The sequence below is a fragment of the Zootoca vivipara genome, chromosome 8 (assembly GCF_963506605.1).
Source record: "Zootoca vivipara chromosome 8, rZooViv1.1, whole genome shotgun sequence".
Classification (NCBI taxonomy): Eukaryota; Metazoa; Chordata; class Lepidosauria; order Squamata; family Lacertidae; genus Zootoca; species Zootoca vivipara.
In genome coordinates, this window is record NC_083283.1 from 78,912,413 (window position 1) to 78,934,697 (window position 22,285).

Consider the following 22,285-nt stretch of genomic DNA (forward strand, 5'->3'; position numbering starts at 1 on the left):
CTGTAATCCTTACAGAGAATCCTTTAATGTAGGCCAGTAGAATTATTTCCATATTGCAACATGGGTGAGACTTCACTCCCTTTTCTGCTTGAAGAATGAAGGAGCAGACACCTCATATTTTGAAACTTTAATTCCTGTTCCTGAACTCAGACTTGACATTCTGCAGCCTGTATTCTAGCAGTGACATTGGAGTTTAAATCGCCATCTGCCTGCAAGTAAGGCAAACTTCCAAGTTTTGTGCTGAATCAAATCCAGGAGTTTCATTGTGAAATCTGAAGAGAAAATGTTAGAAATTCAGAATTAGAAACTTAAACAAGAATCCCAAATGAAAAATTCACACAGTTTACAAAGTTGTATCATGACAAAGAGCTCTGCTAGCTCATCAATCTTTCTATTTTTACTGTCCAGGGGGGTAAAGGAAGGTATTTTAAACACAGAAGCCTTGTAACTTATACAAAATGTGTGTGATGGGGAGGGGAAGAAGGAGGACAGTTCAAGAAAAAAAAATCTAGCCCTCAAGCAGTGCAATTGCTTAAACAGCAGGAGTGAAGTCAAGCTTGTTCAGGGCATGAGAAGTAAGTGAGTAAGCCAACCAACCTTCACCACCCTTGCACCCTCTAGATGTTTTAGACTACAACTCCCAGCAGCTGCACATCTGGAGTGCATTCAGGTTGGCGAAGGTGGAAATAAGTCATCAAATTTCCACCGCATCTGTTTGAGTTCCCTTGCGGTTTTGGTACACTGCTTCCTGCTCATCTCCAAATAGCAACATTGAGCCTAATGTACAAGGACCTGCAATGGGGGACATTTCTTTTTTCCTCACACTGAATTCATGACGTGATGTTGCAAGGACTGAAATACATTAGAAAGCCCTTCGGGGCTTTCAGAGTGAAAGGAAAGTTATTAATTTGAATTATGGCAGTGCATATATTTAAATATTAACTATTTACCTGGCACTGACCTGCATTTATCCAAACCTGCAGTTGTATAGAACTGTGGCAGAGCTTTTAAAAAATGGGAAGAGGGTTAGGGGAAACATGGAGGATTGCCTGTTCTCTCTGGCTACTTTCCCAGTGAGACCAGGAGGGCTCCCTTTCTTTAATGCAGCCATTAGAAAGATTTTGAGATGGAAATTAAGCATATAGATCCTTAAGCTTAGGAAAGTTCTGGGCTGTGGTTTTTGAACAGAAAATGCCAATTTACACACATGGATTATATCTTAGATTAGAAGCAAGCACATGTGAGAAAAAGCTCATGGCTTCTTAAAGGTAAAGGGACCCCTGACCGTTAGGTAAAGTCGCAGACGACTCTGGGGTTTCAGCTCTCAACTCGCTTTACTGGCTGAGGGAGCCGGCGTACAGCTTCCAGGTCATGTGGCCAGCATGACTAAGCCGTGAACCAGAGCAGCGCATGGAAACACCCGTTTACCTTCTCACTGAAGCGGTACCTATTTATCTACTTGTACTTTGTGCTTTCAAACTGCTAGGTTGGCAGGAGCAGGGACCAAGCAACAGGAGCTCACCCCGTCACGGGGATTCGAACCGCAGACCTTCTGATCGGCAAGCCCTAGGCTCTGTGGTTTAACCCACAGTGCCACCCGCATCCCATTCATGGCTTCTTATCTCACTGCAAAGCAACATGGCGAGGGGTAAGTTTGGAGCAGATAAATGACAGGGGAAAGGGGTATTTAATGCGTGAAACCTCAAGCGGGGAGGAGTAGCTTGGAAAGTGGCAACACAGAAAGGCAGGGCGCGATTAGAACCTGAATCACTGCTCTTTGTTTTAAATTGCCCCGTCTTGATGCTACATTTTTCTCAAAGAACTGGCTGCCAAGGTCTATTAGTTATTTATTTATTGCATTTATTTTATATCCCGCCTTTCTCTCCCAGTGAGAAAAGGGCACCTAACCCTTTCCCCTAATCTCTCATTGTTCTTTGGACAAGAATATATGATGCTCAGGGCCTGAAATGGTTGGAAATTGTATTCCAGAATAATGTATATATCGTTCATGGGAGTCCTGCAGATGTTTGGAAGGGTTGGTGTACTTATTTGAACAAACATGGTAGAAGTGCTGTCAGCCACATTATAGTGTCATTATCCACCTTTGTGAATGTGGGAATGTTAGGGATGTGGATTAGGATATATTATTAGATAGATCCTATCCAAGCTTGTGTTAGCAAGCTTCCAATATCAGCAGAGTGACATTCCCCTTTTGTGCGCAGCAAAGCCTGTGCGTTCAGGTTTGCTAAAACCTGTACAATATTATACTTCCTGGCAAAGTCCCCTTTGTCCCTCTTAAAAGAAATACACAACACAGTGTTTATAAAATAAGATAGAGTTTACTTACAGTTTCATCCTGAGTTAACAGCATAATCTCAGAAAGGCAGTCTTACGAGGAAAAGTTACAGATATATACATGTGGAGGCTACTAAGTAAAGTAAGGCTCCATCTGGTCTCTCTCTTGGCTGCAGGCCAAGAGGGAGAACCATCCTAACTGGAGATTCTGTGGAGATGTGTTCCCATTGAAGGAGAGAAGTCTAAGAGAGAGAATGGCTGCTGGCTGGGAGCTTCTATCTGCCAGCTAATCCATCTCATCTGCATATCTGGAGGAACAGGAACTTAGTCAGGTGTCCCTCCAGGTGAGTTCCTGTTAGTGGACACTCTAGGAACTGTTGTGACTTGTCTGCCCCAGTGTTCCATCCCACAGGGAACACCTGTGAAGTGTTAGAAAGAACAGAAAGAGACCACTTTCCAGTATCAGTCACCACAGGTCCTCTAATATAATGCAGAATGTGAGTGCAGAAATACAGGGCCTGGAAAGCATGAAATGGTCTCACAGATTGAGCAGTGATATTCAAGAAACACTATATAGTAATCATCTGATGATCTTGTGCCAACTTTTTATGAGCAGATATCCAAATTTTGTGGATGTCTTCCAGAGAATTGTCACAGAACTCAGACCCTGTTCCATAGCTTCTACAACTATACACTACACACAATCAATACACCTAAGCTGGTTTGACAGTCGGCGCAAAGAGGCCAAGAAAGTTCTGGCTAAGACAATTAGGGCTTCTTGTAAGATGAATTTGTGGAAAACTTGATTAAATGTAGGTTGACACTGCAGAAAAACAGGAAAGTTGAATATATGAAACCCCAGTGGCAAGAATTGGGACTAGCAGTAATGGAACAGAGGGAAGACAAATTCTGGGAACTGGTGGCCTGGGGTATTAATTCAGTGAGATCATCACAGGAAGACTCAATTCTTGCCTCTGAGTGGGTTAAATGTTTCTCCAAAATAATTGGTGGGCAATCTGGGCAATCACATGTACCAGCAGTTTGTAAGGATTTCTCAAACTTACCTGAATGGCAACCAGTCTCCCGATTGTTTTCTAAAGAAAGCTCTGTGTAGAATGGGTTGAATCTGGACTTAGTCATACATAGAGTAAGAGTAAACTCACTAAAGTCTGTAGGAATTAATATAGTCCTCAAGACTGAAAATCCCAATTGATTTCAATGGGTCTACTCTAAGGCTGTATATACATTGTACCTTTACAGGACGTTCAAAGCACATTCTGTTCGGTTTCTGATAATTGGTTCTCATGGGGAACTTACAGATTCTTGCTTCACACAACTCAAGGCAGTGTCAATTTACTCTTGGCAGAAAGCCAAGGTCTGCCTGGCCTGGCAACAACTCTCTCATTGGTTAATGACTCGCACTGAACTCTGTTATCTAGGAATGCTAGCACAGTTGTTTCTTGTGGGTGTTAGGAGTAGGAGTGCTGCGTATGGTTGGAGAGAGAGAGTAAGGATTTATTTTGCTTTGCTTTGTATGCAGAAACTCTGCTGGTTTTATTTTCTTTTAATAAACCCTGTAAATAGTTATTCTGCGTCTAGCCGACTAGTCATGTCCACCTCAACTAGCTTCTGCGCTGTGCAGGAAAACTCTGCTACGTTTGGGCTAAAGCCACTAGAGCTATGCCTGACACTTCAAAATTCTAAGACATTATTTACCTCAAAGAATTCTGGACACTGTAGTTCACCCCCCCCCACCAAGTTACAATACCCAGCAGCCCTTAACAAACTGCAGTGGCTATAATTCATTGAAGGGAAAGAATGTGCTTTAAAGGTTTAGTGTGTACACAGGCTTAGTCATTCTGGGTGAATTACTTTGGAATGTAACCTGTCATATAAATGAATGAAACTCAGTTATCCAAGTGTAGATCCTTACCTAGCCATAAGATGGTGGGAACTGAACCTGGGACATTAGGCACACAAGCCATGTGCTCTTAAACTGAGTGATGGGGTAGCCTACATATGGAATTGCCAGGCTGTAGCTCATCCGCTGCAACGAGAACTTGAGAAAACATTCCATGGAGTCAATGGGACCCCACCCATGGATCTCCTCTCAGTATGGCTAAGTATGGATCCACCCTAGTTACAGAGCCTGATGAAAGAAATGCACACCACCACCTCCGCCTTAGCCAGAAGCTCACAACCATCTGCATACTCATTCCTGAATATACATACAGTTAGGCTGCAAGCATTCATTCATTAAAACTAATGTTTTAATGTATTTTTAGTCTTTTGTTGGAAGTCACCCAGAGTGGCTGGGGAAACCCAGCCAGATGGATGGGGTATAAATGATGATGATGATGATGATGATAATAATAATAATAATAATAATAATAATTAGATCAAGCATTTTAAATTTTAAGCAGGACCATTGCCAACACCCTCTTGCTTCTGAATCCAGTGTGAGGCAGGCCATTGTAGGGTGAATTAAGATGGCGTCTAGTCAACAGAGTAGAACAGTTGTGTATACTCAGAAAGTGATCCTTGTTGCAGGGATAACATGGGCATGACAAGTCCGCAAGTGTCCCTAAGGTAAAGGTAAAGGACCCCTGGACAATTAAGTCCCATCAAAGGCGACTAAGGGGTTGCAGGGCTCATCTAAAGCCCTCATTTAAAGCCCTAAATGGCCTTGGTCCAGTATACCTGAAGGAGCGTCTCCACCTCCATCGCTCTGCCCGGATACTGAGGTCCAGTGCCGAGGGCCTTCTGGCAGTTCCCTCATTGCGAGAAGCCAAGTTACAGGGAACCGGGCAGAGGGCCTTCTCGGTAGTGGCACCCGCTCTGTGGAACACCCTCCCACCAGATGTCAAAAAGAAAAATAACTACCAGACTTTCAGAGGACATCTGAAGGCGGCCCTGTTTAGGGAAGCTTTTAATCTTTAAGAAATTAGTGTATTTTAATATTTCTGTTGGAAGCCGCCCAGAGTGGCTGGGGAAACCCAGCCAGATGGGTGGGGTATAAATAAATAAATAATAATAATAATAATAATAATAATAATAATAATAATAATAATAATAATTATCTTGCTTTCAGGCCAAGGGAGCTGGTGTTTGTCCACAGACTGCTTTCTGGGTCATGTGACCAGCATGACTAAACCACTTCTGGCACAACGGGACACTGTGACGGCAGCCAGAGCGCATGGAAACACTGTTTACCTTCCCACACTGGCATGCTTTTGAACTGCTAGGTTGGCAGAAGCTGGGACAGAGCAATGGGAGCTCACCTCATCGTGGGGATTCGAACTGCTGCCCTTCTGATCGACAAGCCCAAGAGGCTCAGTGGTTTAGACCACAGCACCATCTGCATTCAGCCATTACACAGAGGCAAACCCAGGTTTGGTGGATGCAGCCAATGAAGAGCTCCCAGATGGCTGGGTGTGCTGGGATATCATGCAAGTTTCCAAATACGTTGCTGCATTTACACTGTACATTTTTAGGCATTCACTTAACACATCTTAGGTGACATAAACCAGTCCATTCTCCATAAGGGCTCACCATTGGCTTGACCCGAGTTCATTATCTTTAAATGGGGTTGATAGGATGTGAGAGTTAACAAGGTAGTGACAATTACGGTATGCTATTATACAATAATTAATGCAACATTTACATTTTCCTGTTAGGAACTGCTTGAACAAAACTGTCTGCTAATGATTTAAATTAGCATTTAAAAAAGACTTCTATTGAACACTCACAACTATCATTGCTGCAGAATAACATATATATATATGTATATCACTGATTATAAATACAGAGAGAGAGACATGGGGAGAGGGAGAGAGAGAGAGAGAGAAATGAGGGAAGCAAAATTTACTGTAACAAACATTTGTTATTCAAATGTTTCTGACATGGAGTCTAATTGTGTTTGCATATCACTGTCATGTAAATAATATCACTGAACCTCAGCCTAAAATGGTGCTAGCATTCTGGAAAAAAAAGATACATAAAGAGAACGAGACAATTTTGCTTGGCTTGACAAGTCTTTCACATTACCCATATACTGTATGTTTTAAGTTAAACCAAAATATAGCCAGGGGCAGACAGGAGTTTTAGCAGTGACCACCGTAATACTGAGTATTTTTAATTACTGTAACAATAAATCACAGAGGAATGTCCTCCAGGAGTGAAATAATTTTCTTAAAAAAAGAAAAAAGCCCAACATCTTGGAATATTTCTGAAATTCAATTAATTGAAGGCACCAGATAAAAGGTACAAGTTCTTAATGGTTGTAAAGGAACCCTAAGGGATGGAAGCGAGCTCTCAGCTCAACTTCAAAGTGTGACAGAAATACTTACAGTATTACTTTAAAAAGTATTCAGATCAATGAATCAGTTAAAATTACTTATACATTTAAGAGCCTTTTCATTTTCTCTTTTTGAGCTGGAGAGACAGAAGTGCTCTCATTTCCTGCGATACAAAAAAAAGAAAAAGTCTGTTGAAACCTGTAAAAGAAATTGTAATTAAAGCCAGCCTTCAGTCAAAAATTGATATTATGGATTTCCAGTTGACACATGATAAAGAGGCCAGGGAAACATAAAAGTGGCTTGATGAGACCTACATTTGCAGGCATTATACTCACATTTCACAGGGTTGTGTAAATGCTTCTTTCCTGAACCCTTTGAGGTGCACCCATTGCTGGCTTCTCCACTGACATGAGAGCTTCCACCCACCGACAACCATATTGTACCATTCCCCCGACCCACCGTCATGATGTATAATTTCACAAAACGGCACCTTCATGTTTAGAGGCAGCATGCTATGACTACTAGATGCTACATACAGCGGGGAAAGAGCTGTTGCTTTCATGCTGGTGAGCTTCCCAGAAGCTTCTGGTTGGCTGCTTTTGGAGGCAAGCTGCTAGAGCAGAGTTCTTGACTTATGAAGGTTGATGGGCTGCTTTGGGGAGGCACAGGGCTGGCCTAAGACATTTTTCTGTCTGCTGTGAAGGACAAGATGGTGTTCCTCCCCAGAAGTAGACTCTGTCTTCAGTACCAGGGATGGGGAAGTGTCCTCTACTGTACTTAAGGGCAGCAGAAGAAGACGGAACAAGTTACATGGCACACACAACTCTTATGTGGGAGATGGATTGAGGATTCAATATGTATATTAAAATTTAAACCAGGCATCCCCAAACTTCGGCCCTCCAGATGTTTTGGACTACAATTCCCATCTTCCCTGACCACTGGTCCTGCTAGCTAGGGATCATGGGAGTTGTAGGCCAAAACACCTGGAGGGCCACAGTTTGGGGATGCCTGATTTAAACCTCCTATTCCATGTGTGTGGGAGAAATACAAACAAGTAATCAGACTGTGACGCCCTTATAGGTTTTGCAGCTTACAAAAACTTAGGAATTGGGCAGTTTTCCATCCCTTTTATTTGTGGTCTATTGACCTTTCTGTCTTCACCTCAATTGCAGAGAATGAACTACACTTTTTAGTAAGATAAACAAAAATGTTTACTTACATTTCAATGCAGGCAGCAAATACAAGACAGGTAAGAAAAACTTCTTAGGTACAAAATTAAAAAGTTGGCTTCAGTATAGGCTGTGGGTCACCCCCCCCCCAAAAAAGGCTGTGTGTGTCTGGAACCCCCAGACACATGTCTGATTAGTTTGGAAGCATGGTACAGAGAGGGACTCCTCAGAGGCAGGCAGAAGTATAAAAAGGTTTGTTACAGAATTCCCACCCAGAGTAGGCAGGGGAAGTAAGCATACAGAGGGTCTTCTCTAGGAAGTTTAAGAACTCTCTGTGTACTAACCCTGTTCTTGTCTAGCAAAACATGCATTTGCGTTTTGGCTACAAATCCTACAGCTCTGACCTCCAGCTCCTTGGAACAGCTCCCTCCCTGCCTGCCTGGTTGCTGCCACCTGAGGCAGCTGCTCTATTCTGCATAATGGTAGGCCAGTCCTGGGGATGCTATTATCCTGGAACAAGGAGAGGTATTTAGGGACACGGGCTGGCTATGCCCCTGTCTCCAAGTCAGTCTAAATGAAAAAGTGCTCATTTGCTTGCCCAGTCCCAGAACTTGGGCTGCTCGCTTCACAAATAGCTGTGTCCATCCTGCTCTTCAAATATAAGATACAGGATGTGTGATGCTTGTTGGATGAATGCCCTGGTTTGGGCTTAGCCACACATCTCAGTTTATGATGTAACCTGACACTCTGATTTATGCATTAAAGCAGGGGTGTCAAACTCAAATTTATTGGGGGCCGCATCAGCAGTTTGGTCACCCTCAAAGGGCCGGTTGTATCTGTAGGACTATGTGTCCACTCTTTATTATCATAAATTATTGTCACTGCATTCAATTATTACTGTTTTTTGTAATAATGTAAGTAATAACTAGCTCTGAAAGCAGAAACATAGTCAGAATAATGGCAAGTAGATATTCAAATGTACAATTATTGTACAATTTATTGAAAAATGATTTTTGGTAACTGCACTGGGTGGTGGAGGCTCGCTAGGGTTTCATGCAGGACCTTTGCAGAGCTACTAGTACCTGGAGATGCTGGGGTCCTTCTGCATGCAGGACAGATGTTCTGCCAGTGAGCCACCACCCTTCACCAAAGGGACTGGCTGAGGTTGACTCACTGGAGCTGCTCTCCTGGTTCCAGGGTTTAAGGGCCAGAAGTATAAAGCAGCATCCTATGTTTCTGAGGAGAGGGAGAGGGAGGGGAGGGAGGGGGGAGGAAGAAAAGAGGGAGTGGGAGGGAGAGAGGAAGGAAGGAAAGAGGGGAGAGAAAGAAGAGTAGGAAATAAGGAAGGGAATAAAGAAGGAAAGAAAAAGAAAGAGGGAGAGAAGACGGAAAGGGAGAAGGAAGGAAGTAGAGGGAAAGAAAGAATAATAATGAGGGAGAGGAAGAAAGTTGGGAAGGACAGAAGGAAGAAAGGAAGGAAGTAAGGAAGAAAGAAAGAAAAGAGGGAGCAGGAGGGAGAGAGGAAGGAAAGAGGTGAGAGAAAGAAGAGTAGGAAAGAAGGAATAAAGAAGGAAAGAAAAAGAAAGAGGGAGAGAAGACGGAAAGGGAGAAAGAAGGAAGGAAGGAGAGGGAAAGAAAGAATAAGAATGAGAGAGAGGAAGAAAGAAAGGGAAGGGGGGGTCGCCACCTTGATTCAGCGCCAGAAAAGAGCGCGAAGGGACCCAGGGGCAAAAAGCATTTCCCCAGCCCCAGCTGTTTGTCGGCGCTTTGTTTGCGCGGCGCTTCAGCAGCAAGGTCCCACTGCTGGGTCCCGCTGGCTGGGGCGCTCGGCGGGCCACATGACGAGGTCTGGCGGGCCGGATTTGGCCCCCGGGCCTTGTGTTTGACACCCGTGCATTAAAGCCTTTGGTGGAAACAATGTCAAGAGTTCCTACTATCTTTGCCCTGCTGTGAAAGCCAGGACAGGTACTGTATCATAAGACCACATGGTATGGGTATATGTGTATGCCAACCTTTTAATGCTCATGGGCACAAATGGACTTTTGAGTGAGTTCTGTGGGTGCCACCCTTCTTGTAACATCTCTGTTTGCTCCTCTGGACCCTCATCCCACCAGGACAGAAAGAGAAATTGCACACATGCAGGTGTTTCACTTTTCAAGGGATCTGGGTAAAAGTTGGATCCAGTGGAATTAATCTGAGCCTTGAAAGGCACATAGAGCTGAAACACATAGCTGCCAAGTTTTCCCTTTTCTCGCGAGGAAGCCTATTCAGCATAAGGGAATTTCCCTTAAAAAAAAGGGATAACTTGGCAGCTATGCTGAAACAGGAAGTGGCAAGGAGCACCACTCTTCCAACTTCCTCCTTGTAGCTTTCAAGGGAGAAAAAGGTAAGCACCCTGTGCCCAAATGGGCAATATGAATGGTGTTGGTGGTGGGAGTTCAGAACCTTTGTTGGCACCAGAAGCATGAGAGAGCATTTTGTGACCTCTGCGTGCAGTCTCATAGCAGTGTCCCCGATGTGTAGGTCTTTATGTGAAATAGCATTTTTTTTAAAAAAACCCTCTTGTGCAGCTTGAAGTGGCAAAATTTCACCAATTCAACTATTAACACTACAATAAATTATGAAAATGAATTGGTTGCTTCGTGGCATCATATTCCAACAGCCAGTAACAGAGAACAAGGTCTAATTCTTTTCTCCAAGATTGAATACTCCATATAAATTGCTGAGTCCTCATTTGCAACCAGAAGTTCTGTGGTCCAGAAACAAGTTTGCTGTCACCTGCTGTGTGCATGAACTTGGTGTAAAAGTAGAGTGGGATGGAAAGAATTGCAACTTGTTGTCAGGAGGATAAGTTATGAACACCTGCTCAGAAGTGCATGCATCCCCGAGAACTCCTTTGAGCTAAGAGTTATTATGACACATTTTTGATAACTCTGTGGACTACCCCCCACCTACTGTGCTGGCAAAGGGGAGCGCTGTGGGTCACTGAGCAATGAGAAAATTCACAGTGGATTACAATCACAAAGTCAACTGTGCTAAGGTGTCTTATGATGGTTTATTCTCCAGAAACCAGAATAACAATAAGAAAGAAAGTTGATTCCCAACAGACAGTTGAACAAAGCAACAAAAGATCGTGACAGTGACCTATAAAATATATGGATCACCATCTTGCAAAACAACTTCCTGTATGGAATTGTAATGCAACGTGTATACAAGATAAGAATGTACTCTCAATCAAAATATAATGCAAGCCCTGCAATCGTTTCAGTTTATAATGCTATACAACTTAAAATATGCTTTTAGGCTGACTGTAATGCAAGTTGTTGACAATGCTGCAAAGAGCTAGTCCGGTATAGTGTCTAAGAGACTGAGCTGCCTTATCATGATCATTATTACCTCCTTCAATAGCACTTCCAGTCTAGAAGTTAGCCATCTCCTCAGTGGGAAGCTAATCTGGTTCTCCATTTCAGCTGATGCCCTACCCAAGAGGTTCTGGTGGGGAAAAGAAATGGATGCCAAACAAAAATATCAACAGTTCATGCCCTTTGGAAAGTTGAAAAGTCATACTTTGACAATATGAATGAGAGGAGGACATACAAGTCCTTTCAAAACACCAGCAGATATCAACCAACAAAACTAGTTAGAAAACCATGCACGGTGAAATTCTCTTGGCCCAAAGTCATAACTTTCTGGAGGGGTCCAGCATTGTGTAAGCAACTCAAATTTTAACACATCTGATAGAGGATTTGCTTTTATTACGTAGTTCCCTTTATCCAGCTCTTCCTGTTGTTCGAGGTGGATAGATAGGGCTTCACTGGAGATAAATTTGGGGGAATGGTAGTGATTCTCATCTCCAAAGAGTAAGGGATATACTGTACTAATAATCAGGTGGGAGGAGAAAAGGATGAAAGAATGAATTACCAGAATGCAGTTTCCCTTCTGGAAAAGACTTACACCTGCAGGTAAAGTCATATCCTCAATTCCAGCTAACTTTCATTGTAACAACAACAACAACAACAACAACAACAACAACAACTTATTATTTATACCCCGCCCATCTGGCTGAGTTTCCCCAGCCACTCTGGGTGGCTTCCAACAGAATATTAAAATACAATAGTTTATTAAACATTAAAAGCTACCCTAAACAGGGCTACCTTCAGATGTCTTCTAAAAGTCTGGGAGTTGTTTTTCTCTTTGACATCTGGTGGGAGGGCATTCCACAGGGCGGGTGTCACTACCGAGAAGGCCCTCTGCCTGGTTCCCTGTAAATTGGCTTCTCGCAGCGAGGGACCTCAGTGTCCGGGCAGAATGATGGGGGTGGAGACACTCTGAGGCCATTTAGGGCTTTAAAGGTCAGCACCAACACTTTGAATTGTGCTTGGAAACATACTGGGAGCCAATGTAGGTCTTTCAAGTTATGTGGTCTTGGCGGCTGCTCCCAGTCACCAGTCTAGCTGCCGCATTCTGGATTAGTTGTAGTTTCCGGGTCACCTTCAAAGGTAGCCCCACATAGAGCACATTGCAGTAGTCCAAGTGAGAGATAACTAGAGCATACACCACTCTGGAGAGACAGTCTGCGGGCAGGTACGGTCTCAGCCTGCATACCAGATGGAGCTGATAAACAGCTGCCCTGTGCCTCCATGGACAGCTGTGAGTCCAAAATGACTCCCAGGTTGTGCACCTGGTCCTTCAGGGGCACAGTTACCCCATTCAGGACCAGGAAGTCCTCCACACCCACCCGCCTCCTGTCCCCCCAAAACAGTACTTCTGTCTTGTCAGGATTCAGCCTCAATCTGTTAGCCGCCATCCATCCTCCAACCACCTCCAGACACTCACACAGGACCTTCACTGCCTTCACTTGTTCTGATTTGAAAGAGAGGTAGAGCTGGGTATCATCCGCATACTGATGAGCACCCAGCCCAAACCCCCTGATCCCAGCGGCTGCATGTAGATGTTGAAAAGCATGAACCCACCACCACTTTCTGAACGTGGCCCAGGAGGAAGCTCCCAACCCCTCTAGACGGTCCAGAAGGATCTTATGGTCGATGGTGTCAAAGGCCGCTGAGAGATCCAGCAGAACTAGGAAACAGCTCTCACCTTTGTCCCTAGCCCGCCGGAGATCATCAACCAGTGCGACCAAGGCAGTTTCAGTCCCATGATGAGGCCTGAATCCCGACTGGAAGGGATCAAAATGGTCCAAATGTAAGGTTCCCATCGAGGCAGCATGATGGATATCTTCATTATACAACTGATGATGCCTTTATTTCTTTGTCTTGTACCCTTTCTGATTCCGTTTAATCACTTTACTCTGGTAATTTCTGGAAAGTCCACCCAGGCCAAACAGATTTGTATCTACCTGTGAAGAGAGTTTATTTTGTGTTCCCAAGTCCTACAATTTGGAGTTCCATTCTGGGTTCCATACAACTTCTGAAAATTCTTTGGACGGCAGCTTAGAGCATCTGAGAAGTTAAATATATTTATTCCCTCTGCTGTGCTCTGCTTTGCATGCGTTAATATTGAAACGCTACCTGTCACCAGCTTCTCTTGTCACGTCTCCCTGTTGACTTCTCTGGCATTCAACACAGCTTCCTGGGGCCTCGACTAACCCGAGTTATTTTCTCATCTTGAATTTTGCCACCTCTTTGCCATCCTTCTCCCATGACCAGTAATGCAGATTTCTGCATATTTTTATTTAATCTCTTAAATGACCTTGATGCAAAAGCTGGCATTTGTTTTTAAATAAAAAAAATGCCGGCCAGGTTTTTAAGTTATTTTGCTCTGATGTAGCTTATCGTTGTAGTTTATGTGTTTTAAATTTATACTGTTTCTACATTTTCTTTGTTATATGTATTCTGCTGCTAGGTGCCCTAAGGACTTTCTGAAGTCATGTTTGGTGGGGTATGGATAATATAATAGTAATAAAAAAAACCAACAACCTTTTTTATTATAAAAAAAGCTAATGCCACTATAATAATAGCGGCAAAGGTGTTTTCACACCTTTCACATCTGTGGGGGGTGATCAACACTAAAATCAAAAGGTCAGTCATCCATAAACCACACATTAAGGTTCCGTCCGCACTATCTATTCAAAGCATCATCATACCACTTTAAACAGTCCTGCTGCCTCACAAAGCATCCTGGGGACTGTAGTTTGTTAAAGGAAGGAGTAGGCAACCTAAGGCCCAGGGGTAGGATGTGGCCCAATCGCCTTCTAAATCCGGCCCGTGGATGGTCCGGAAATCAGCGTGTTTTTACATGAGTAGAATGTGTGTTTTTATTTAAAATGCATCTCAACCCAGAGATTTCCCCCCCATATTGTCCGCCCCCCCACATGGTCTGAACATAGCTGCCAAGTACCCCGTTTCCCCCGGGAAACCCCCCATTTTTTCATACCGTTTCCCGGCGGTCCCCCGTATCTCTTCGTCTCCCGTTATTCTCCCTTATATTTTCCTGCTGGTGGCCATTCCCCCCCCCTGATTTGCCCATCTATGGGCACCAAAAATGGCCGGTGCTGGCTTCGAAAGTCGCATCTATGCATGTCCGGAAGTGCGTACACACGACTTTCGGTGTCGACAGCGGCCATTTTTGGTGCCCATAGATGGGCAGAGCAACACCGGAAGTTGCGTCTACGCACTTCCGGACATGCGTAGATGCAGCTTTTGAAGCCGGCACCAGCCATTTTTGGTGCCCATAGATGGGCAAAGCGACACCGGAAGTTGTGTCTATGCAACTTCCGGTGTCACGAGGCTGCCGGTCCCGTATTCTGCAGTCCGGGACTTGGCAGGTATGGGTCTGAGGGACAGCTGAAAAAGGTGGCTGGCCCCTGTTTAAGGTGTTGGAGAGCTGTTAGGATCTTTAGTACCCTCACAGAGCTACAGTTCCCAGCGTTCCCTGAGAAGAGGGATTGACTGTTAAACCATTATGTGAATTGCAGACTCATAGGGGTCTCCTATGAGGGGAAGGGAGGCAATTCCCCTTGCTGCTAGCAACCAGCAGCTAGTCCCTATGAACCAAAAGGATCAGAATGGGAATGGGTGTGTGTGGTAGGGGACATTTTGTGCTAGCAGTGTTACAGATGAGCATATACAGTTGCCCATTTCAGGCCATTGCTGACCACAACTCCATCTATACCAATCTTGTCTAATCTGACAGGCAGTGTGGGTCTCTAAACCCAGCTACATACAAGCTTCTTCACTTAGAGATGCAAACAGGGCTGGACTTTGGTAACAGAGCACCCTGAGCATGGAGAGAATATAGCACTTCCTCCCAAATATTTCTTATTTTCACAAGAATTCCTTTGGGTACAGTTGCTTTTATAACGGGCCCGTCTTAGTAGCGTATGTAAATACATATATTTGTGAAAACAACATGCAAAAGTGAATTGCCTTAGGGAAAGGTGCTGTGCAAAAAATGTGTTTTGTTAGGGAAATTGTGTACAAATAGGTGTGTATCAGGAGCAACCAGGATTTTCAAGAGGACGTTGGTTTGAAAAATACAATCAAACTGATATGGAAATGTAGAAACCGGAATGGACCCAGGGGTGAACTTTGGTAATATGGCACCCCTAAGGTAGGACAAAATTTGCCCCACCCCCCGATATTTATTATTTTCACAATAATTCCTTTTGGTACAGTTAACCTGTATAAATATAGGCTGCTGCTGCTGCTACTGCTATTCTTGTAGTTCCCATTACAATTATTTTGCATCCCCTTGGCCCTGGTACACACATTCCTGATTGAAGCTCACCATATGATGCAACAACTTTGAGTTTCTCTACCCTCAATTGAGCAGAGGTCAATGGTGTTGAGCGGGACAGGGGCAATTAACAGTGTGATTAATCCCATATCACCCACTGATTTTCACTGGGCATTACAGAGGAGCAGAGGGGCAGTGTGTACAAGGATGCCATTTTTAGTGGCAGTCCTACATCTTCAGTAACAGCTAGTTCTGCTGTAACAAGGTTACTCTCCCAGAACATTGTGTTCTTCCAGCCATAATTCAGCAAGATAGCAAGGCAGGGTGGTAGATTACAAAATAAAGCAAACACAATTAATTTAATCATTGACTCAGTCGTATAATTCAAGGGCGCCCAAGTTTCTGCGAAATGCCGACTGTTCTGATTCGTGCAGTGAAATAAACTCTTAACTCTTAGACACAAAGTAATAAACGTTTGTTATTTCTGTATGACACTGCCATGTCTTCCCTCCTTCTTCTACTTTTGTAGCCTACTTTAAAAGAATTCCAAGTGTTTCCACCTTTAATCAAATGAATCTTTCAGAGCTTTAAAAATGATTTTCTGGTGCTTTTATAACTTTAACATCTCCCGTGAAATCTTTAGGGACTGTATAAAATCTAAGTAAAAGTATTCCTAATCCTTTCCTATTATCATCTCTGTTTACTGTGCGGCAGCGCCACAGATTTCTGAATTCTAAATACCTTAATTATTTAGCAGTATATCAGAATAATACGTAATAAAAAGAGACAAATCATCATGTTTTTTTCAAGAGGGAGTGCATCATACCTGAGCAAATGACCTGACTTTTCCATTAGAGGCGATGCGCTGAGCACACAGCTCACGGTGTTCACACTCAAATGAAATGCAGATTTCTTTTTGAACATTTGACAGACATTTAAATATAGAAATGGTTCTGTGGGCCCTTCCAGTAGCTTTGAAAAAAATCATAATTCAGACCAAAAAAGGACGGCAAAGTTTAATCAATAGATTAGGCTGCAGTCCTAACGCCACTTACCTGGGAGTAAGCCCCATTGAATTCAGTAGAAAGTAGACTTAGTGAGGGTTGTGTTATATAACTTTGGTTCAAACCCTGTGTTTGCCAGGTGTTTGCGACTACAATTCCCATCAGTCCCAGCTAGCACAGCCATGCTGTCTGGAGCTGATGAGACTTGTAGTCCCAAACATCTGGAGAGTACAACTGTATGTACAAGCATTCTTTAGTTTTAGCAATTTATTTAGATGATTTTTTTGCAGTCCTATAATTAGCCGAAGTCTGAATGAGGGACCTCAGGGATATGAGTGCTCCATCAGTGGTGAGCATCTCTGCTCATGGGGTGGCATCTACACCCCAGAGCAGCCCTGAATTGGCTCCCAGAAAGCTCCATGGGTGAAGCAATTGCGCAGCAAAGTTCTTGGGCATAAGCCTGGGATAGCTCAGTCAAGCTCCATGTTGGGCAAAAGATTCCTGCCTTGCAGGGTGTTGGACTAGATTATACTTGGGGTGTCTTCCAACTCTAAAATTCTATGATTCTATGATTTTATCATGCATACCCCAATACCAGCCTTCTTTGTGTTACTTCTTTGTGTTTAGGGAGGCTTTTAATGTTTAATAGATTATTTGATTTTATTTTTCTCTTGGAAGCCGCCCAGAGTGGCTGGGGGAACCCAGCCAGATGGGCGGGGTATAAATGTTGTTGTTTAGTCGTTTAGTCGTGTCTCTTTGTGACCCCATGGACCAGAGCACGCCAGGCACTCCTGTCTTGCACTTCCTCCCGCAGTTTGGTCAAACTCATGTTCGTAGCTTTGAGAACACTGTCCAACCACATTGTCCTCTGTCGTCCCCTTCTCCTAGCGCCCTCAATCTTTCCCAACATCAGGGTCTTTTCCAAGGATTCTTCTCTTCTCATGAGGTGGCCAAAGTATTGGAGCCTCAGCTTCACGATCTGTCCTTCCAGTGAGCGGGGTATAAATAATAAAGTATTATTATTATTATTATTATTATTATTACTGCTCCCACCACCAGTTAACTTTGTGGAAAAGGAAACAGGCTGTTGGGGTTTGGGAAAGTGCTTGGGCATCATCACATTCTCAAAGATGGTAACAGGAATGTGAGGAATCTATCATCTACCTACCTACCTACCTACCTACCTACCTACCTACCTACCTACCTACCTATCATCTGCAGAGCTCTTTCTGAATTCAGATAGGGGTGGTGGTCTTACCCATCACTAAAGAAAAAAGTATGCATCAGGTATCAGAAGTCTAAGAAACACTATCTTAGATGAAGAGGTAACTGATTTTGTTTTTTCTCAGAGCACTCAGAGAAAAGGAGGCCTTCACAAACAAAATTTACACTGTTCTGAACATTAATGGTCAATAGCATGAAATTATATACAACTATAGAAGAAGGGAAAACAAAATGGAAAGGGAATCTAGGCCTCTCAATCAATATTTGTCCCTGTACATATTTTTTCATGGTTCAATCGCTTTTTGCCTTCTGCTCTTCAACATTCAAGGATTCTGTAGTATTAAAAACAGGTGAATGATTATAACTAAAACCCAAATCCCACTGGGGCCCAGAATAAACCTCCCCATTCAACGTGTTTCTTCAGTGTAGTTAAATGGCATTCGGGGAGCCTGTTGGCATTTTACTTTGAATATAATATTGCTGTTATTCCCAAAGCGTGTGCCAGAAATGACTCGCTCCCGTGGGACTCATGTTCCCACTTTCAGGAAAGGCTGCCCACAGTATCTACAGTTCTTTTCTGGTCTTTCTTCAGATAGTCTTCTGAGGCCCATTCTGTCCTCCATTTGCCCACTGAATGTATGGGTGTCTCTTCTGAAGAGGGCTAGAGATGCAGCGTAACTGGCCTCAGAGAAGTCCAGCTTGTGTTTTTGCATAAGGGATTGTTCTGTGCTTGCTGCGGCAAGCTCAGGAGAGCCCTGTTTCAGTTTCCCTCTTCCTCTTGCCAATGAGAGCATATGGGTATGCAGGCAGTTAACACAAGGAGCCATCGCAGGGAATGGGGATCTGTGTGTGCCTCTGATGTCCTCTTTCAATCCATACTATGCTCTCTATCCATCCATGCACCATGCAAATTATTTGTGCTCTGAAGTTACTTGCATGGCACATGGAGGGAGGGTTGTATGGGGACTTGGGAGGCATGCAAAAATCCCCATCCCTCCCCACTGTGGCCCATTGTGTCGCCTGTGTGTACCCATAAATTGCCCAGTGGCAAATTGAACAACTATCCCAACCGTGAAGGCTCTATGACCCCTGTTGGACAATTACCCATGTGGATGCTGTGCTCATACTCAACTGGAAGAGCCCTGTTGGGATTATCCTTTATTATGACTACAGTGTTGTTGTTGTTGTTGTTGTTGTTGTTGTTGTTGTTGTTGTTGTTGTTGTTGTTGTTGTTGTTGTTGTTGTTGTTATTATTATACCGCCCTATACCCGGGGGTCTCAGGGCAGTTCACAGAATAAAATCAAGATATAAAACCACAAAATACCTAATAAAAATAAAAACAACAACCCAATAGCGCCCCCCCCAAAAAAACACATTTTAAAAGGGCATAGGATGTAAATTGGATCAACAAAAGGCCTGCTTAAAAAGGAACGTTTTTGCCTGGCACCTAAAGGTGTATATTGAAGGCACCAGGCACCAGGCAAGCTGCCCCGGGGAGAGCATTCCATAGATGGGGAGCCACTGCAGAGAAGGCCCATTCTCGTGTTGCCACCCTCTGAACCTCTCGAGAGATAATGAGTTGAATCCACATTACAATAGTTCTATGTAGGTCCCATTGAAATTAATCTGAAAAATGTGTTCCAATTGAAGTGAAGCCCCATTCATTTCAGTTGCAACTAAATTCCCTCAATCTGGATCCAGCCCACTGGATATTCTCTAATGAAAATGTTTCTGGATTTCCAGATAGCCTATTTCCCATTGACGTAACTACCTTTAATATTCTTCGTTTTTGGACAACCACATTTTATATATATGTCTGTGTTCCCTCCATCACACATTTGCTCAAACATTTTTCTTTACTATAGTATATGGTGTATACTATAATATCAAGAAATTCATTTGTAATAGGATGCTACCTGTTTAAACATATACAAAGATAGTCCTTTTCTCCAAATAATGTTCTGCCATTGAAACCACCAGCTATCTTCCGCATCCTTTACAAGAAGTAATGTCCTGAGTTTTTAATGTCAATGAATACTTCATAAATCTTTTGCAGATCTTGAAGGTCTCTGCCTGGAAGCAGCTAGGTCTTTTCCTTTCCTCTGAAACAATCAGAGGCTTTCAGAATTGGCGATGAGCTGAGATAGTTGGTACTCAGTGATCACACAGCCTCTTGTTAATGGCAGACAGTTTCTATATTTAGATAATGAATGGCCCAAACTGGATATTTCCCCCAGTAACCACAGCAGTTAGAGAGTTAGGGTAGGACCTTTTTCCTTACTTCAGTGTGGTGGTGACCCATGTCACTTTCAATTTTTTTCTGTGCCGGTGGACTGTTGATTCAACTTAGTTTGTTGATTAATTAGGCACATGCTATCTGCAAAATGCACTGGTTCCATTCATTTCAAATACATTGTGCCTCTTTCCAACTCTTTCCAGTGTCTTCCACTGTGAGAGACAATATGGTTGAGCAACATCTGGAGGGCCATAGGTTCCCCACTCCTTTCACACATGGAGTTTCATATATGGTGTTTGTCGGCATCTGTCTGCCTCCAGAGAAAATGGAGTTCACCTCTGGGTGAACCATCACTGAAGTGACTTTCCGGGGTGCAAGCCTGGGCAGTGTGTCTGGAGGTCCAGGGCTGCCTAGATGACAAGACCCCTCTCTCTGCCTCACTAATGTGGTCCAAAGGAAAGCCAAGGAATATGTTTGGCAGCAGCTTGACTGCAGGAGTTGCCAGAAGAAGGTCTACAAGACACCTTCCAAGAATCTTAGGGGCTCCACACTGGTGGGAAAGCATTAAAAATATGACTTCTCCTCTGTAGCCTAAAACAACACATTCCACAAGTATACCACACTATTTTTTTGAATGCTTACCAGTGGCTCATAATGAAAGAAAGTGGCCGCTCTCCACATCAAATGGAGGGCGCCCTTTGCGTGCCCACGCACAGCACCACCGATCCTACGTGACTCCTGTCAGAGCACTCCTGGACTGCCTCCCCAGGTCGCAAACCTTGAGGTTCCTGCCAAACCTCAGTTGATAGAATCAGCCGCGATTGGGGAGGCGGGGCCAGGGGAGTGGACCAAGTAAGGGTCGGGTCCGCTCTTTAAGCATAAAAGGGGGTGAAGCCTACCCTGGCTGTGCGCAAGGGCATCGTGCTGGCAAAAACAGCGATTGCGGACTTGGAGGAACTCCATGCCATGCACCCTAGCATTACTATCCTTTGTTCAGAACTTATTCCACCTTTGCCATGTTGGGGCACTCACAAACCATCCAGGCTGAATTACACATTGGAAAAAAAATTAACAGGGCTATCCACTCAGCAGTCTTGCATCTTGGGGGCCGAGCCATGAAGCATCTGGACATTAAAACCTACAGAAGGGATATTTTCAGGCCTGACAGAGTGCATCTTACCACCACAGGAAATGAACACTGATTGTCAAATTGCTAGGTTTTTTCAGGTGTAGGTAGTCTTGGCGGCAAGACTTTGCAGTCTTGAGTGGCGGTTATAGGCCTTGGACGGAATCCTTTAGTCTATCTTCCCTAAATAGGGGGTGGGGAGTGTGAAGCAGTGACACATGCCCCCCCCCTGCAAGGGTTGTGTTGAGGGGAGTCACTGGCCATACACTGATAGGTTGTCAGTGCACTCCCCTGTGTTGCAGTGAAATGGGGGGGGGGCTCTCTGCTTAAGCATACGTCTTCCAGAGCCAGCCCAATCCCCAAGCAGACTGGATAACCTTGATGTACCCCAGATGCCTGGCTGGGGACTGGGAGGGATAAATGCCCAATGCCTAAGCCAAGGTCTTCCTACATCTGAAAGTTTAATAAAGTTGTGGCCAATTTTAATCCCATAACACAGGCATTTTCAAAGTCCATTTCGGAGGCCTAATCCGGCCTGCCGGTCGGCTTAATCCGGCCCCTGTGGCAGTTTATTTCCTAAAAAAACCTCAATCTTAAAAGAAGCTCAACAACTCCAACTCTAAAAAAAGTTCAACAACTTCAGTCCTAAAAAAGCTCAACAACTTTGGTTGGCCCTCTGGTTGGCCCCCACAGCCCTCTTTGAAAAAAGTTTGGACACCACTGCCATAACATGTTGTCATGCGTCATTATTCCACTCGGGTGTCGCCTGGGGTCAGGGGGTCTCCGCCTGGGCGCGCAATATTTCACACAATGCCTCCTAGTCTTGGAGACTCTCCCCCCCTGTGACTTTCTTAACACAGTGTCTTCCAGGAATGAAATAATGCCAGGGGATGGGAATTTTCCAAGAAGAGCACCAGAGGATGCCACTTTTGGTGCCTCCAGATTGCCAGTATATTGCAAGAGGTGTTCAAGGGCAACATGGAACTTTAGGTTTGTGGAATTAAAGCACATTGAAGGGGCTCTGTCTCCTTAACACCACAAATCAACTTGATAAAAGAGCCAGGCTTTCTGTAATTTGGAAGGTGATGGGGAAATGCATTGAAAAGTGTGGAATGCATAAATGGCTAATGGGAAGATGCGGAAAAATCAGGATGAATATAAGTGTCATGCAAACAAATCAGAACGAATGCTCAGTCTGGACATGTGAACCTCTGTGTAGGCAAATATTTCATCTGAA

At 43.9% G+C, this 22,285-nt stretch overlaps 1 long non-coding RNA gene across 1 annotated transcript in view; it reads left to right on the top strand.

Moving 5' to 3' along the window:
- LOC118090308 (uncharacterized) overlaps window positions 1-6,775 on the top strand; it is a 9,282-nt gene extending 2,507 nt beyond the window's left edge. Inside the window, exons 2-3 of the long non-coding RNA XR_004693235.2 lie at window positions 1,487-1,648; window positions 5,387-6,775. This is a non-coding gene — a long non-coding RNA (uncharacterized LOC118090308). The remainder of the gene's footprint in view (window positions 1-1,486; window positions 1,649-5,386) is intronic.
- Window positions 6,776-22,285: the final 15,510 nt, after the last annotated feature.